This window comes from Xenia sp. Carnegie-2017, unplaced genomic scaffold (assembly GCF_021976095.1).
Source record: "Xenia sp. Carnegie-2017 unplaced genomic scaffold, XeniaSp_v1 HiC_scaffold_25, whole genome shotgun sequence".
NCBI classification, from domain to species: Eukaryota; Metazoa; Cnidaria; class Anthozoa; order Malacalcyonacea; family Xeniidae; genus Xenia; species Xenia sp. Carnegie-2017.
Genome location: NW_025813488.1, coordinates 4,506,005 through 4,512,147, shown reverse-complemented (window position 1 = coordinate 4,512,147; position 6,143 = coordinate 4,506,005).

Genomic DNA, 6,143 nt, shown 5'->3' with positions numbered 1-6,143 from the left:
TTGGCATTGTGCAGATCTATAGCCCATACCTTTTTTACATTTCAATCTATAGCCTTATCACATAAAAACTATATCGTAATAAAAACAACAAAATCTGGCCACACTGGTCAGAAGAAACATGTGTTACGACATTAAAACAACCTAAATGTACCAAAGAAAACAGAACAAAATGCGCTATTACTTTATCTTAGACCATAAATGAGAAGTAAAATAAGTCATGGCTTATTTAAGATAGCTGAACAAACATCAAGAATTTGTCAAGTGTTAAATACAACTTGTCGAATAGAAACAGTCTAGCACTTTCATCTGTTTTATATTTTGCATTGATTTCGCATACTTCCAAAAAATTTATCAACTTTATTCTATATTGCTATGGTGTGGTAACTTTATCGAAAAGTAGGACCATACATTCATTTCATCTTGTTTTTTTTAGACTTGTAAGAAAGGTCACTTTTTCTTTGACGTTAACTGAAGCCAACATACGCATATTTATTACAAAGCAAACAAATAACAGAATATACTATATCTTACAAATATTGCTTGACCTGTCAGCTCACATACATACAATCTTGATTTTTCTGTCTGATACGCAAACGGCAATAACGTGGGTAAGATAGAGGTTGTACAATATTTCGTTCATCTAGTTCATGACTACCTGATGGCTGTTCTTTCTAAATCTTATGAAGTTGCCATACACCTTTCCTTCCCATACATAGGCGTTTACATTGTATGTACAGTTGGAAAGTACTTATTAAGATCCAAATTAAATTAAGCACGTATAGGTATAAACTTAAATACATTTTCTCGCAACGATGCAATACTCTGCTGCGCTAACTACGTTGTGCTAACTATGCATTGCGTCTTTTCAACAAAGATTATTTTATATACTGGAATGGCAAAGTTAAAAAATGTTTAACCAACGAGTGGTTTTTTGATGGCAGTTCTAGGCAGGAGTGTCGGAAGGAGCACAAAAGTGAAGGGGGGGGGGTGAATTATGATTACAAATCTACAAAATGTTGCTAAATAAATGCCATTTTGAATTTAGCAACGCCGGTCGCCGGAACGCGCATATAATGAAGTAATGAAATAAAAGAACTACTAAAAGTTCCTGCGCGGTGTTTTACAAGTCCACTCAGCTGTATTGTTGATACATATGTTTCATAGTCAAAATAAAATATTAGTATAAACATTCTCTTTTTTAATATTTTTTCTATTTTAATGGAAATGGGGGTGGGGGTGGGCAATGCCCTCTGCTAAAAAAAGTGAGAGGGCGCAGGCCCACACTTCCGATGCTTCTGGTTCTAGGCCATAAATATTTGACTAAGAAGTGACTCAACTAAGTTCAAGAACGATTTTTTCTTAAATTAATTTTTTCATAAAATAAAATGAATAGTTAAAATTAAAGCAAAATTAAATTTTAACTACTAACAAGTTCAACACAAAAATAAGTTTCAGTTAACTTTAAGACATACCTTTCGACCAATAAACTTAAAACAAAAGAGAGCTAAAGTATCAAAACTCATAGCAATATTTTCTGTCCTAAAATTGAAACAACAATATTTTAAATCACAAGATAATTCTTAAAATTTTACTATTTTACATACTATAAATTTAGGACTTCATAAATTTTTAAGGAGCACAATGCTCATCTTTATGTACATTTACATTAAAAAGGAAATTAAAAATAACCATCTTCTTCATCCTTCATAACACAGAAGACGACAACATACATGTATCATAGAAAACAATACAGATTTCCTTTTACTCATTTTGATAAATGATCAATCATTGTTTTGATTCAAAAGTTACGGCAAGACTTTTCTTAAAAGTGAAGCATGATTATTTGGTATCAGTGCATAGCAAAAACAACTTTAGACTAAGGCCTACATAATTCCTAGCCTTAAAATTTGAGATCATCAAAAATCATGATTTAATTCATCAGTGAACAAAACTAAGTGGATTTTTTTCAATCATATTAGGTAGGAAAATTGCATGTGTGTAAAATTTTAAAATGCCAAGCATTTTAAGTCAAGAAAATGACAATGCACATGGGCCCCTAGTTGCAGACATCTATATGATATTAAATGAGACTGAAATAGAAGAAATTTTTCAATTCCCATACTTGTGAATTGAGTGCAAATTCAAGAAAACAATCAAAAGGTTAAAAGCAGCAAAAGACACAGGGTAGTGTAAATACTTTCATTCAGTATCAAAGTCATCAGAAATGGAGCAACTTCTCTTTTTTAAAACACTAAACTATTTTACTCAGCTAGCAGTGGCTCTAAATTCTAAACTTTTTCTGAAATTAATAAATTGTTCTGTATGACAAAATAAATTCTTTAATGTTTTGTAGTGCTAAACACAATAAAATCTTTACCTAAAATGCCAAAATGCAGTTTTTGAGAGACTGAAGAAAAAAATTTGTAAATATCGTGGGGATCATTTTTAGGGCCCCGTAACAGCTGAAATGGCAAGGCCCTAAATTGGAGCCACTCAGAGCCAGTACAGTATATTTAGACTTTGGTAAAAACATACTATCTTTAAATGTTAGTTCAATGTATCCTTTCAACAATGTTTCCAATCGATTTAAAATTTTTATGACCATTTTTTTTCTTGTCAAGTACGAACATTGTTTTCTTTCTCTTCAATAAGAACAATTTAATTAAATCAAAGTTTCGTTTGATTTTTTACAATAAGAATTTATCTTAGAAATTACATACTGAATATGAAAATTTTAACCATATTTTAAAAATTGCACATTAATTACATATACTTACATCGTTCCTTAATTTAAAGTTTCACGGTCAAAAGTCTGCGTTATCCGTAATGTTTTCAGAACACGACGAGTTTGATTGACGAGTCGAAGACAAAACAAAACATTAAAAATAACAACAACTGTATCTGTAGAAATTCATTTTATTACAGTAACACTAAATTGTATAAGACGTTCGTCCTTCGTCATTTTATTTCAGAAATTCGTCTCTTCATTTTTGAAATTGAAAGTCTTAAAAATCGAGTTGGTCAGCGGACTTTACTAAACATTTGCTTACAAGCCTCACATTTTGTGTCAGTAATTTTGAAAACTCTGGCATTAACCCACTTCATTTCTGCATTTTATTGAATTTTTTGTTTCTTAGTTATTGCTTTTTTTTCGTCTTCGTGTTCGGGTTTTCAAACAAATGACTGTAGCTACATGTTTCTCTAAAAGACACCTAAGAATGGAGCTGTGAGCAGATTTCTCGCTCTCAGAAAGGGGAAAAAATTAAGCTCATATTTATGACAGTGATGGTTTGGATTGCGTTTGAAATCTAAAATTAAAACCAGTCTTTTTCCGAAAATTTGTTTAGCTAAAGATTTCTAACAAAATTGTTGAAATTTTACACACACAGTGTAAAAGAAATTACTTAATATGGGCACACTAAAACCTTCGTATATAAAATACTAAATTGAAGGCTGTAACTCTGAATTTAATTTTTAGGAAAGTCCTACACGTGAAAGCAAACATATTGCCTTCAAAGAATTCACACAATGAATGAGGAAGATTATAAAATAACAAATACCGACACAACTCAAAAGAAGTTAGATGTTGGTATATTATCCAACGAAATAGAAAACCTGCCAAAAAAAGCAACTAAAGAAATCGAATTATTTGAAATAGGAGCTAAATCAAAAATTGATGATGTGCAGTTTTCACAATCTACAAAGTATTTACAAAGCACGTTTTATTCGAGTCAGTACCTCGATGCGCAAGCAACTGTCAACCCTGTCTTAGGATTTCAACCTCAAAATTACACGAGTTCTTTCTTTTATTCCCAAACGAGTCCTTACAACATGACTAATGCACCATTTGTAATAGACGGCTATCAAACCTGGTGCCACAATATACTTGCCTCACGTTCTCGCGACTCTCTACTCAGCCAACACAGAAGCAAAGTTTCAAATTTCCAAAATTTATACCCTACAACCGGGGAACCAAAGGTTCCAAAGTTAGTCCAGCAAGAAAGAGCAAACGAGTTTTGCATTCAAAAGCAAGGTCTCCAAAAGTTCTATCTTCACAAGAACGCTGGAACGCTTTTACATTGAGGCGGGGACCGCAGGAGAGCCATCAGAAAGAAACATCGGGTCTAAAAACACCTGTGATTCATATGACACAGCCTCCAAGAAGTACATCCACAGAATTTAATCACAATAATGTGGTAACCAATTACAATCGACCAAGTGTAATAGTGATGCGGCAACCCAACAAGAGTCCAACAATATCCCAAGAAACGCAAGAAAATTTTGGGCATTTCTCTTCATATAACAAAACAAATTTCTCTAAAATGATGCAGCTCCCTCACAAGGGACATACATGGAGTATCAATTCCCAAGGTAATGTACTGTATAGAATATCACAATTTCATTGAAGTTATGTTTGTGAAATTTCTTTTTTTTAATATAACAAAAAAGCATAAGAATTTTTTAGAAATATTCGTTGATATCGAAATACAAGCTAGCATATTGTTTTCGATTATATTGAATAAAATTATATTGCAAAAAATTGATTTCATCTGCTATTGTTCCAGTTGAAAGGGAAGAGAGGATAACTTCTCAAGATCAAAATAGACGTAAACTTGTACTACAACTCACTCTGTCAACGTAGCAAGATGGTAAACGCTTAACCTAGAGTAATCTCAACATGTTACAATTATCTTGTAGAATTTTTACGAAAGACAAAAATTCTTCCATTTCTAGTAGCAAAAAACTTCTTATTTCTAGACGAGAAGAAACCTTACAGATGCCGTTTATGTGACAAAGCTTTCAGCAAGTGCAGTGCCCTTATCATACATCACAGAGTGCACACCGGTGAAAAACCATACTGCTGTCCAGAATGCTTCAAGACCTTTTCCATATCCGGGAATCTACAACGTCACTTCCGTATACATACTCGCGAACGACCTCACGTTTGCCCTGAATGTTCACGAGCATTCAACAATCGAAGCCATTTGACAAGACACAGATCGAAACTTCATGCAGTCAAAGTCACAAGAACCTCAAAGTAGTGAAGAAATGCAATGGTGTCATATTAGAAACGTGTTAAACAAGTCATGACGAAAGCCGAAAAGACTTATCAAGGCTTCATTTGTTGCAACGAAAATATATTATGAATCGTGTTATCTTCACTTAATTAACCCAAAATTACTTGTAATATCTTTAGACATTTTCTTCATCGTTTATGAACTGATGAGAAATCAAACTTCACTTTAGCAGAAACTAGCTGATTATATATTATCAAATTAATTGAAATGAAATTGTTTTGTGTTAAAATTTTAAGTAGTTTTTGTATTTGATCAACATTGGAAAAATGAAATGATTTTTGAAAGCTTGTCAAGTTCTGGTCTTTCATTTGTTTTTTTGTAAATTATTGGTATTCATTATAAATTCTCATTCGCATCACAGTGCAATTGAGCATTCATAAATTTAAAAAATCGCATTAAAAAACGTTGTCAAGTTGAAAATCCCAGTGTTCATTATAAGGGGCGAGTTATGGTTCTCATTCAAAATGAATAAACTGAAAGCATTTCTCCTTTTACAAATGTATTTTCTCTCTATTCAACACTCTCACCATGAAGATCTGACTGAAAAACTCCAAAACTGACCAAAAAACTAGGGATCGAAGGAAAGTGTAAAGTTTTAAAAAACAATGCCTTTAAAAGCACACTTCATTGTTTATTCTGCTACTATACATTACTAACTTAAAATAGAATAAATTACTTCTAGATATAATATTACGTGTAGTCGTGTATTGATTGGTTTATTGATGTTAAAGATGATTGCTCAGTGAAAAACATAGCGCTTTGTCGAGTCGTGTATTCATTGGTTTATTGATGTTAAAGATGATTGCTCAGTGAAAAACATAGCGCTTTGTGGAGTCGTGTATTGATTGGTTTATTGATGTTAAAGATGATTGCTCAGTGAAAAACATAGCGCTTTGTGGAGTCGTGTATTGATTGGTTTATTGATGTTAAAGATGATTGCTCAGTGAAAAACATAGCGCTTTGTGTTAGGCATGGCACCATTCAAAGGATCGCCCGCTTATACCATGATGCTTTGCTGATTATTTTATACAGAAATGTAAAGAAAAAATGGCACCGTTCACCAAT